The sequence below is a fragment of the Peromyscus eremicus genome, chromosome 6, assembly GCF_949786415.1.
Source record: "Peromyscus eremicus chromosome 6, PerEre_H2_v1, whole genome shotgun sequence".
In the NCBI taxonomy this organism is placed as follows: domain Eukaryota; kingdom Metazoa; phylum Chordata; class Mammalia; order Rodentia; family Cricetidae; genus Peromyscus; species Peromyscus eremicus.
In genome coordinates this window covers 19,092,567-19,105,958 of record NC_081421.1, presented here as the reverse complement: position 1 = coordinate 19,105,958, position 13,392 = coordinate 19,092,567, and the positions used below count along the sequence as shown (strand labels likewise).

Here is a 13,392-nt window from a genome sequence, read left to right as displayed (position 1 = left end):
TAACCTAAACTATAGTCTATATGGCTCCTCAAGAGAAACTCATAAGTCCTAGCTGCATGAGATTTCCTTGTTCTTATTTTTTATCCTCTGCAGCCCCTGCTTTATCAGGGGATGGGCAACACTATATACTACCTTAACCTATACTAATTTTGCAACTAAAGTAACCTCTATCATACTCCATTGCTTATTTATTAAAAACCCTTGTCAAAACTCTATTTAAACTAACACTATTATTGTATAAAATCATTACTTCAATTAGACAGTACAGATTAAGAAAAAATCATCTTCATAATAGTCCACAGGTAAAAAAGTTAGAACAGGATATTTCCATGAGATAATCCCAATACATTAAAGACTGTGGGGAATCCCCCACACCCATTCACGCTATGCCAGATACCAGAGCAAAATGGCAGTGGCAAACATGTAAGTGTACAGCAGTAGCAAGAGATATTCTGGAGCCAAAGCCCATCAGAGCTCCCTGGTGGACCCAGCTCCTGAAGTCAATTGATGCCTGCTGCTCCTCTGACATGGCCATTGGCATTAAAATCCTCAGGGGAAATCTATGTGAATAGGAGTCCAGGAGAGTGCCACAGAGGCTCCAGGAGCCCCACTCAGCAGAATTAACCACATTAACTCCTCCTAGCAGCATCTATGTGTTAAGGATGATGATTCTAGCCACAAGAGTACATTCAAGAATCAGTATTAATGGTGGGGCTTAGACCTCTGGAGAAGTCACCCATGGCCAGTGACGAGAAAATATCTTACCCTAAGGGTCTTACTCAGCCTAGATGTCAGCAACAGCTAATTATCTTATCATTCTATTCTTATTCTGTTCACCACTCACTGTCAAATCCTTTGATATTCCAATGCCCTGACTCAGATCGTGAATCCTTTCACCTCCTGTTAAACTTTTTCTATTTAAATCACTCTGTGGTTTCTGGGATCTGATGGGATGGTGTGCTGATCAAGTCTAAATCTCATACCTGAGACAAACTTCTGGAGAAGAGCATGGAAACTGTCTTCAAGATGTGAATTAAAATTAGCAACCAACAGCAAGTTCTATGCCTATTAAATTATACTTTGAGAATAATTAAAGTATCTCTGACACTAAAAACACCAAAATTGTTTTAACAGTAGATGTTCATTGAAAGCCTACTAACAGACTTAACATCTGTAAAGTGGGAAATAATCCCAATGGGAAGAGCTAGGGAAAAGTTACAATAAACAGAGAAGCAAGCACACATATGTTATAAGCATAAAGTAGACTTCTCTTTATCCTTGTAATAAACATGCTTGTGTTTGTCCTTCTGTATGTTATTGCACAAAGATACAGAAATGGGTTGAAAAATAAATTAGATAATCTAATTCTGAAAGTCATTTAGAAATGTAAGCAACAAACATAGTTTAAACAATATTGAAAATCAGGAAACATGTTGAATAGCTAGCAAGTTGTATCCTCTCACATTAATCCATTAAGAAAGAAAATGCCCCTACATACTCGGCTACAATCAATTTGATGGGGACACTTTCTCCACGAGATTCCTCTTCCAAGATAATTCTAGATTATGTTTAGCTGCTAAAAATCCAACTAGGACATCACCCTGATTTCAGGATTTATTGTCCATCTGCAGTAATCAATGTTGCATGGCAATCACAGACCCATAGATACAGAACAAAGAAAAGTCACACAAACATTCCTAGTGGACTTCTGGAAAATATACTTGTCTCCTCCAATTCAAAAGATGAAAGATAGCATTTTCAACTATGATATACCACTGACTCTTAGTCATAGGTTAAACAAAGAAGAAGTTTAAAAAAAAAACCCTCAAACCATATACAAATACATTGTGGATTTAAATGTAAAACAAAGAAAAACATAAAAGGCATTTTTGGCTGGAGAGTTCTAATAATTGACAACAAAGAAATGATCTATAACAAAGAAAAACAGATAAATTGAACATTGACAGTATTAAACTTTTCATTCCATCTAACAGGATGTAAGTAAAGTCAGATGACATGACATAATGGGAGAAAATATTAACACCACAGAAGATTCATATTCAGAATGTATAAGGAACTAAGAAAACCCAATTGTAAAAGTGCTAACAGTTCAAATAGTTAAGGAGACATATTCTATTGGAAATGCTTAGCTTATAGTGAAGCATTTAAAAAATGTTCTGGGCTGAGAAAATGCCTAAGTGTATGAAGTGTATGAGAGCCTTTGCTGTCCAAGTATAGGGACCTGATCCCAAGTAGCCTGATAAAAAATTGGGTGTGATTGGACATTCCTGTAACCCCAGTACTGAGGGCTTAGAGGTAAGAGGTTCAGTGAAAGGTCCCATCTCAAAGGAATAATTTGAACTCTAACAGAGAAAACCACTCAGTGCTTCTGGTCCCTGTACATTTACACCATGTACACCTGTTCATACCTGCACACACATGTAAAAACACACACATACACACCCTATGTCCCATTACAGAAATACAAATTAAAACCACAGTGAGACACCACTATAAACCCAGCCCAGCATCTGAAGTGTCAAGTGCAGATTATGTTAAATACTGTCTGCTTGGAAACTGAGTCACTTATACAGAGATCCTAGGGATATAAGTTGGAAACCATTCTGAAGACTGTTTTGAGAGTTTCTTATAAATCTAAACATGCAACTACAATGAGCCCCAGCAAATGGGTTCCTGGGTTCTTATGTCTCAGAGAAAAGAAGAATTATAGTCACATAAAACATATGCATACATTTTTATGGCAGATTCATTCATCAAGGCTCCAAAGCTAGGTGAGATTTCCTGTAAGGATGAAGGAATAAATGGCAGCATTACATCCACCATACCATAAAAGGACCCACAGATACACATGCATACCGAGAGTGAGCTTTAGGGAGTTAGACAACACACAGTGAAATAATGTCCAAAGTTACATATCATACAGTTCATCCATATAATAGTCCTGAAATAGACAAAAGAAAAAAAACTGAAGAACCAGTTAATGGTAATCAAGAAGTCCACATGGCCAAGACAAGTCAGTGTGAAAGATTCTCATGATGATGGAGCTTTTCAAGCCTGGCTGAATAGTGTATCTAGTTGTCCCATGGATTACCATAAAAGGAAATTGTGCAAGGGATATTTCGATCTGCTTTAGTCTTTCCTAAAATTGAATACAAACCTATAGTTACTATGATAAAAGTCAAATCAGCGGCTGGAGAGATGGCTCAGACATGAAGAGTACATGTTGCTCTTATAGAGGACCTGAGTTTGGTACCCACATTGATAATGTTGACTCATAACTACTTGCAACTTGAATCCTAGGGGATATTATGCCCTCTTCCAGACTTTGCAAGTATCTACATCATGTGGCATATACACACAGAGAGATGAATGTGTGCACCTACACATAAATTAAAAGTAAGATAAAAATTTTAAGGCATTTTGTAAAATATAAGGCAAAACAAAGTTGCAAAAACATACTGCATGAATACTGTCATTTACAATTGGAAAAGACATTTTCTCTCAATGTAAATTGGTAGCACTATGCATCTATTAAACCTCCAACATGAAGGAGACTGAGCTATCTAATGTAGGTGAGAACTTAAAGTTGGGAAAAATGAAAGAATAAGAAATATTGGGGATTCAAAATACAATGACTCAGTAAAACAGTTGGCAGTTACAATTTGGAAATACAAGTGCCATGGGATCCAACAATCTGTTCTAGACACTTATGACAGATCAGAAAGAGTCAAAGCACAAGATATCACAGCCATCCAGTTGTCACGTGAAAACAGTAGTGCAAATGCTCGTAGTTCTTTGAAAAGCCTTTTGTGGTACCCAGGAACATTGTCAATATGCTTACTTGGTGAATTAACAATTCTGCTTCAAAGTTGCATGTGTTAGAGAAACACTCACAAAGACTACAAAAACACCTGTACTTAGATGTTCACTGTAATATTATAATCAAGGGGAAATACAAGAAAAAAGGTATAAATAAGAATACCAAAAGAGCTAGGGAGATTGCTCAATCAACAAAGAGCTTGCTGCTAGTATAAGGAGCTGAGTTTGAATCAAGAAGGCATATAAAGCTGAATGTGTATGTTTAAAGACAGCCTGTGTATGCAATTGTAGTGCCTCTGTAAGAAGATGGAAGGTAGACAGGATAATCCATGTAGGCATATACAGCAGAGAATAACAAAGACGCCATGGCTCAAACATAGTGAAAGGCAAGGACAGACATCCAAATTAACCCCTGACCTCCATATGTGGCATAAGCATGCCTGAATTCAGATACACAGAGGTACACACACATACATGAACACATCATACACAATCAAAAGAACATCAAAAAATTAGTGGAGTGCTTTTGCCATAGATTAGTAATGAATAAATTAAATAATTGGTGAAATTATTGGTGTAATAAAAATTGTATGAGCAAGTTGCAAAACAAGACCTCTACATAGTGCATTGATATAAACAACACTAAATGTATTGACAAAAGGCTGCAGTTAGTTATGGACATATATGTATATTTTTAAAAGTATACATATTTAAAAATGTAACTGTAAACTTGTCTCTGTGAAAGAAAGGATGCACTGAGGATAGTATTTGAAGGAGCAGAAGTTTGATCTCTATCAGCAGTTCTCATCCTGCTGGTCATGACACCTGCTGGTCGTGAAGAGTTGAATGACCTCTTCACAGGGTTCACATATCAGTTTTCCTTCATATCATATATTTACATTTGATTCATAATAGTAGCAAAATTACAGCTATGAAGTTACAATGAAGTAATTTTATAGTTGGGGTTAACTGCAACATGAGGAACTGTATTAAAGGATCATAGCATTAGGAGGATTGAGAACCACTATCTATATGTATTAAAATTACATGTAAGTATGTATATTGTATCATACATTTTTAAATCCTGATGTTAACAATTTAAAATCACTACCAGAATTTGCCTTTATAATATTCTATTTAAAAATATAATCATATGCAGGATAATGCTTGTATTATATGTGGTTAGGCTCTGGGCAAGGTGTTTCCTGGTTCTTCATTTTTTTTAATAAAAAATTGAAATAAAGGCTCACATAAATTGCAATGTAGCAAGGAAACTATTCAAAATAGAGTAATAGTAAAGATCAGAAAGAAATGCATCATCAAGCATGACAACGGACCACATGAATGGGAATAGTCAAGGCCATGATTATTGCTTGGGGCTGCTTTTTTATGAGGTTCAAGAGGAGGAGTTTGATTGCTAATGTTGTGGTACAGGCCTTCTCTCTTTTGATTGGCAGGCTTGGATTATGTGTGGTTTTGCTCTTCACATAGTTACTTTCCCATGATACATCGAGTTTCAGTTATATATTATATATATACCAAATTATGCATAGGCATGAGATGGTAAAAAGGAGATTTCCCCTAAAAATTCATTTGATAGACACAATTTGCCTTATTGCACAGGCACAGAAAAACTCCTACCTTCATACCTGGAAATAGAGTAAAACCAAATAGAATATCTTTTAACTTTGACAGTTGTTGAAGGGAGGAGAAACATTATTGATTATTCAGAGAATAATAATGATGCTGATGATAATAATAATGCAGTTTGATGTAGGCGCAGATCCTAGGTTGCTATTAGTGCTAAATGCATTTTTTGGGAAAATGTGTGTGTCCAATACAAGCAGATAGTGGTTTGAGATTGCCAAGTGCATTATTAGAGTAGGGGGCATGTGCATGTCCGAAGCCTGGTGGAACCCTGGGTTGCTGAGCTATGTTTGTGTTTGTCTGTCTCACTAGCAAGCTTTGCTGTAAGCTTCCAATACGTACCTATAGACATCAGCATCATGACTTCATTCATGGTCTTTGTTGTCAGTGGAACTTGGATTCTATCAGTGGTCCACCATTGAGATGCTACACAACTTTGGAATGCTTACTCAGTTTCAATCTGGGCTTCTGTGTCCTCATCTTGTGCATAGGTTATGTTTAAGAACTCCATGAGGAGATAAATAATGTATTGAGTTACCTGGCAACTAGTCATGTATAGCTATTTTGGTGGTGCCTAACAATTCATCTTTTCACATAGAAAAGAAGTAGGTACAGGCATGACTTGTTTTTAAAGGAACATTTATTTCCATGTTATATTTGCCTAAATTTTCATTTTTGTGAATGCTCTTCATAGCTTAGGATATAATGAAACAGTAGCAATTTGTTCAAACATACTCTAGGATGTACCAACTTAAATTGTATCCCTTCAAATAATGTACTTTCCTGCTTATTTAGAACAGAAACTAAAAGTCCCTCTTTAAAGGAACAGAACATTCCAGAAAAGATACCCAGTATAAAGTCTTGTTTATGGGACAATTTCTTTGATTTTTCTTTTTAAAACATTAACTGCACTTGTTTCTTATTGATGCTTTGCTTTCAATAAACAAATAGATGTCATTTCATTCCATGTATGTGACCAGATTGCTTTCATAGAAGCCTGCAAACTGGAAAAGTCTTGATCTGGGTCATGGTAAGCAGCTAAGATTTACTGTCTCATCTCTGTCTCTCTGGACTTTGGAATAAATGTCCAACAGTCACAACCAAGAAATCAGAAGTTTTATACAGTCTCCCAAAGTTGCAGGCAGCCACATTTTGACTTATTCTACAAAGAAAATTATAATATCAACTCACACATCCTTGGAGATATTTTGGCAAGAAAGCCAGAAACAAAATGTCACATGCCTAAACCACATGTGTAAGATTAGAATGTAAATAGGAAATGTGGGAGAATTTTTGCAGCTCCTCAAACTATAGTAGATAAGCAATATCTTTGTAATGTGAAGAGAGCCATTTCCATTATTAAAGGGCTTTGACAAGTAACTTCCCACGCAGCTTATCAAGCTGAATGCCAGGAACATAGCCAGAATACTGATTCTGTTCCTGCTTTTGTTGTGTGGGAAGAGGCGTTTCCTGCATTTAATTCAATGACGGGACTGACAAACTAATAGGTCCCTAGAGTCACTGTTGATTTACAGAGAGAGGGAAGGAGTAGGGAAAAAAGCAACAGAGAACTTTACCTTTTTTTCCCCTGTTTTTTATAAATCCCTATTTTCACCATGATGGGAATTATTGTCAGCTGTTTGTCCCTTGTCGTGGTTTTATGTCTCTTTCTCCTCTTTTATAACCCAAACATTGCTTCCAAGCCAATTTATCTTACAAAAGACAACTTGAAAAATCTTATGACTGCTCAAAATAGAGAGCTCTGTGGACCTTTGCTCCTAAATATCAATTTTAAACTTGGAATAGAGCAGAAATATGAGCTGTGACAAGGTCATTTGAAAAGTGCATTCCTGTGCAGTGTTCTCTCTTCCCCATATGACTGATTGGTATTGACTTTCCAATTCAGTTGATAAGAGAATTGATGGAGGAGAACTGTGCAATAAGAGGACATAATCTCCAGCCCAGTGACTTCTGCCTTTCAGCCTGTTTCTATGCTTATTTACTTTTAATTGGCAATGCTAACTGTATGCCTTATTGATTAGAATGTGATGTTTTGATCAACCTGTACATCAGGTTAATCCCTGAATTCTTAGCATTACTCCTGTGGTACACATTTTGGTTTTAGCAGGGAAAACCAGGATCGCCAAAGAGACAGCTATGCCATATTGTGTCACAAGGACAGTTTTCCCAAATCTAATATTCTCTGTGTATTCCTTTCTAACCAGCCCAGCTCCATTTCTTCCTTTATACTTCAGTCTTCTTTTCTACCATAATATCCAACTATATAATCTCTGGTATGCTAGAGACCCTGGGTGAACAAAAGTTAATTGAAAGAAGAAATGGAGGGCTAATCTAGATGCACACTGAGTAGCTTATATATTCGGATTCTCTTAAAAAACTAAACAACTTTTATTTGGTGTGTGTGTGTGTGGGAGTACACATGCATGTGCTGTAACCTCTGTGAAGGTTAGAGGACAACTTCCAAGAGTTGATTCTCTCCTTCCATTATTGAAACCTGGACATTAAACACAAGTCATGAGCCTTGGCAGTAAGTGATGTTACCCAATGAGCCACCTGGGAAAAGTGAAAGTAGAGGAAAGAACGTGATCGAAACAAATTACAAGAAAAATGCTAATAAAATAAAAAATGAATGAATAAACACATTTTTTAAAACTTTAAGGAATTTCTGCATCTTGGTTAGCAACCTCACCTTTCTGCACCCAGCTGTGAACATGAACTATGGCTGTGTAGAACACACACCCCTCTGCACCAAATGACAACCAGTTTGTACTACTTATTGGTGTGTATGCCATTTCCCTTCATAGAGCCTTTCAGTCACATAGTGCTTCCACCCTATGATTCTAGAAGGCAAAACTGAATCCTTTATTTTTAGCTACTTGTTTCCAAAACCCTTTCAGCCTGGAGTAGCTGTTTCCAATTGTAGGAACAGTCCAATTAACTCAAATGACATTAATTTTTGATGTGTCAATAGCTTAAAATATTAATTTCATTAGCAAGTAAAACCAGTGAGCAGTTGATTTCTGGTATATCTCCAAAACAGACAAAATATTGGCTATAAAGTAGGTAGTTCATTTGACATTGCCTCCCCTCCCCCAGTTTTTTTAAATTCTATTTTTAGAGATTGCAAAATCCAATGATCTCTTTTCCTGTTTGATTTTCTGGCTTCATAGTTCAGAAGGGACTGCAATGTTTTTCTCCTCACTGCTCAGAAAGTAATCAAATGCTAGTTGTGTGTGTGTGTGTGTATGTGTGTGTGTGTGTGTGTGTGTGTGTGTGTGTGAGAGAGAGAGAGAGAGAGAGAGAGAGAGAGAGAGAGAGAGAGAGAGGGAGAATGGGAAATTACTCTATTTTATTCATGAAGAAAGAGTGAGAAGTAACTCCCCAGGCTCTTTGGAGCAAAATGATTCAAAGCAAGGTGCTGGGCACCATGGTTATTCACAGAGGGATGCTGGGCATACGGTGATTCATGCAGTAAGACATTTTCTACTATCAGTGGATATAGACCAGGAATAATAGTATATAAAATTAGAAACAAAAATAGTTCACTGATACCTTGGAGGGGAAGAAAGGAATACTAATTATGTTTTACTTTGGGAAAATTATAATCCAAACTCCAAAACACCATCAAATTACTTACTTGCATTCAGAAACAATATCATTCTCTATGAGTTTATGAGTACAAAGATTTGCCAAAAGTCATATTAAATAAGAAGTCAATACTTACTAAGCAGCTAATACAGTAACTAATAGATAATAAGTGTAATGCAATACATAGGCACACACTGAAAAATCTACTTTAAGCATTGTAGAGCAGTAATTATTTAATTGGATGAGAATCTAGCCCAGTGATAGAGCACTTGTCTAGTACTTACATGCCCCTGATTCAATCCCTAGTACCTCAATACTACTACTACTACTACTACTACTACTACTGCTGCTGCTGCTGCTGCTGCTACTACTTGCTGAGGACCATGGGAGTATGCAGCAGGTGGCAACTAGTATTCAACAGGTTGACCTACCAGACAAATAACTCTGATGGGAAGCTCCACTAGACAAAGTCTGTGGGGTCACGGGCTGTGGAAATCAGTTGATTTTTGTCTGTAACTTCCTCATGTGCCACCACAATACCTCTCTATAAAGAACAGCTGTGGGCTTCCTTCCACAGCCCATTGGTAGTGTGTTTTACATCTTTTGATCGCACATGTAGCTGTGGATGGTCAGGAAGATGATTTCTGCTTATACTGTATAATTTTGATAATACTGGAATATTTTTCAGAACTGACACAGGAAAGTAACAATATTCTCAGTCACAAAGACACCTAATTTTAGACTTCAGAACAAATTCAAACAAACTATCTGCCCCTGCAGAAAATACTCAAGGACAAATTCCCAAGTCTGATAAATCAAAGTCATGGTGACATCGTTAAGACATAACCCTCTGCAATAATGGACTTTTTGCAAGTACTCCCAACCCCAAGTTTCAGCCAACTAATTGTTCATTGTTAAGTCCTGAATTTCAATGTCATTTTCTGTCTGAGAACCCTGGTCAACTTAGAACTATATGCACTGCCAAATGTTACTCACTGGCCAGTCAGCATACCTTACTGGCCTGAAAGAAACTGTGAGACTTATCATGTGTTATGAGAATGGTTGGACCCTGAAAATGTAACATATAATTGTCCATAGTTTGGCTCTGAGGGGAGCAGAGGAGTACTGAGTGTGTGAGTTTATGTGTGTGCTGAGTGAGGGGTGTAGCTGAATAGGCAGAGAAAAAAGTGTGAGAGATGAAGAAGAAGAAGAAGAAGAGAAGTGTGAAAGAAAATTGGAACTAAAGAGAACTGGAACTAGAGAGAATTGGAACCAAAGATTTAGAATAGAGAGAATTGGAACTAAAGAATTAGAACTATAGAATTAGAACAAAAGAAGTAGAGCTAGAGAATTAGAGACAATTAAACGAATTAGAGCTGAAGAAGAATAAATGAGAATGACTCAGATCATGTGTGAATTACTATAGGTAAGAAATCTTTCTATCCCTGCTCTTTTTTTTTTTTTTTTTTTTTTTTTTTTTTTTGGTTTTTCGAGACAGAGTTTCTCTGTGTAGTTTTTGCGCCTTTCCTGGAACTCTTTGTAGACCAGAATGGCCTTGAACTCAAAGAGATCTGCCTGCCTTTGCCTCCCTAGTGCTGGGATTAAAGGCGTGTGCCACCACCACCCGGCTCTATCCCCGCTCTTAAGAAGTCTTTCTCTGAGTAACCCTGGGTAGCATTTCTGAGAGCTGTACTCCTGAAATGCTAAAACTACTACTACTGCTACTACTACTACTACTACTACTAATACTTTATTTTGTTTCAACTCTATATAATTAGATTTAGTTTAGGTTTTTGAGATAGTGTCTCACTGCATAGTCCTGGCTGGCTTACAATTCACTACATGGATCACTTTGGCATCTCTGGCATAGAGATCCACCAACTTCTCCCTCTGGGGTGAGGGGATTAATGAATTGTGCTACCATACCCAGTTCATATAATAATTATAATAACAATAAGAAGCACACTACCCAGTGCCCCACTCTGTGTTGTGCCCATTACAAGTATTTTCTTTCAGTACACGCTTGCCAATTCTGGAAAGTAGGAAGTAGTTGTCCTACATTATTGATGAAAGAAAAAAAATTGGAGACTGAAGTATTCCATACATACTCATTTGAGTTGTAAATATCATTACTTGGCTTTGAATCCAGGTTGTTCTGAGCTAATTTAAAATAGATGATCCCTGCCCTGTACCGGGTCTGCTCTCCACAGAGGAAGTGATGGTGCAATGCAGTTCCTGATGATGAGATGATAGAGAAGTGGTTAGATGTCTTAAAGCAGGTCCATCCATGGGTTTTATTACCATCTAAATGGTTAAAATTTATTTAAATTAAGTTTATGGAGACTTGGCTACTTGCCATATTCCATGTTAAAAAATGGTTGTGTGCACACATTTTCTGACTTGATTAAGATACTATATTAATTAGCTGGATGACAATACTCATTAAATATATTTTCAATAGCTGGGTGACATTTGGCTAGTCTATTATGCAATAAACATCCAACTAAATTTAAATTGATTTTTGCATACCAAATCTAAATCATAATTTGTCAAATGAAATAGGAAAACTTAAATTGTCACAGGCCAACATGAAAATGACTTGATAATAGAAAACATTATGGGAGACACCTGACTTGGCTTCTCACTATATCTTACCACAAGACTTTCAGAATCAAGCGATTCCTGGCCAAGAAACAAAAGCAAAATCGTCCTACTCCTTAGTGGATTTGGATGAAAACTGGTAACAATTTTCAATCAGATACAATTCCAGGAGGAGACACTGGAGGAGAACAAAGCTGGGTCTGTAAGGAGTCACACAATGGCAAGACTGAGCGTTTATACTGAATTGTGGGTCGTCGATCATGAACTACCACACAGAGTTCAACATTTTTAACCTGGAGACTTGGTCATATATAAATTGGGAGAGTGGTTTGTCCTGTAATAAAATGTAGAACCTTTCATTAAAAAAAAAAAAAGAGAGAAGAAAACATTATGGAAAGTTCAAGAATTGAGAGACTTTGCCTGATTTCATTGGTTAATAAATAAGTATGTCCAGGTAGTCATATGTGATTAGTATTTTATATCCAGAAAGGTTAACAACTTTGAAAGTAAATGATTTCTCAAAGTTACAATTAGGGACAGAGGACTATTTGGTGTATAAACCATCTCCCGTACCTTCTCAATATGTCCTGTACTGAACTATAGTCATGTACAGAAATGACAGCACCCAGATAATGTATTCTTGGGATATTACAATATCATTGCCAGTCTTAAGTTGTGTGCCTTGCTATAATAAATCACTATGGAGAGGGTAGTTTATAAATAGCAGAAGTGCATTTATCATCATTGTGGAATCTAGGAAGTCCACAATCAAAGGCATCTAAATATTACATGGCTGATGATTAGGCTTCTTCACTTAAAAACTTATTCATTTATTTTTATTTTGTATGAATTTGATGAGTTTTATGAGTTTGTATAGATATATGAAGACCACATGAGTGCTTGGTGCCCAGAAAGTCATGATGATGGTGCCAGATCCCCTGGAAACAGAGTTTTAGATGTTTGTAAGTCACCATGTGGGTGTTAGGAATTGAATCAGATTCTCTGCAGAGCACAGATGCTCTTAACTACTGAGCCACTGCCCCAGTTCTTTCACTTTACTATTTAGTAGGCCACTTGTTTTCATGTGATTGAAAGGTCAAGTATCCTCAAGTACTAAAAAGTCCTCTCTCTCTCTCTCTCTCTCTCTCTCTCTCTCTCTCTCTCTCTCTCTCTCTCTCTCTCTCTCTCTCTCACACACACACACACACACACACACACACATGTATGTGTGTTTGTAGATGTGTGTGTGTGTGTGTGTGTGTGTGTGTATGCACACATGTGTGTAGGTGTCTTTGGTGGCCAGAAGAGAGCATGAGATCCCTTGGAGCTGGAGTCACTGGTGATTGTGAGCCATCTGACTTAGCTGCTGGAAAAAAAAACTCTAGTCCTCCACAGGAACATGAAGTTGTCTTAACCTCTGATCCATCTTTCCACCTGTGCAATGTTACTTCCTAGTGCTTCTTTCCATAGAACTAATTTTACCTGGTTTTCTTTAAGTGAACATCCTAACATAAAACATTTGGACTGAAGGCTGAGAGGCTGTATTTCTAACAAGTACCAGGAACTGAAGCTACAGATCTGAGAACAAGAACAAAGAGCAAGGCCTCACTACTTACCTTTTGCTTTTCTTGCATGCCAGCCATGCTGACTTCTTACATTCCCTAAGAATCTTCCTTTTTCCATATGACCTCAAAC

At 37.1% G+C, this 13,392-nt stretch overlaps 1 pseudogene; it reads left to right on the top strand.

Moving 5' to 3' along the window:
• LOC131912829 (large ribosomal subunit protein eL39-like) overlaps positions 1-11,997 on the top strand; it is a 42,491-nt pseudogene extending 30,494 nt beyond the window's left edge.
• The last annotated feature ends 1,395 nt before the right edge of the window (positions 11,998-13,392 follow it).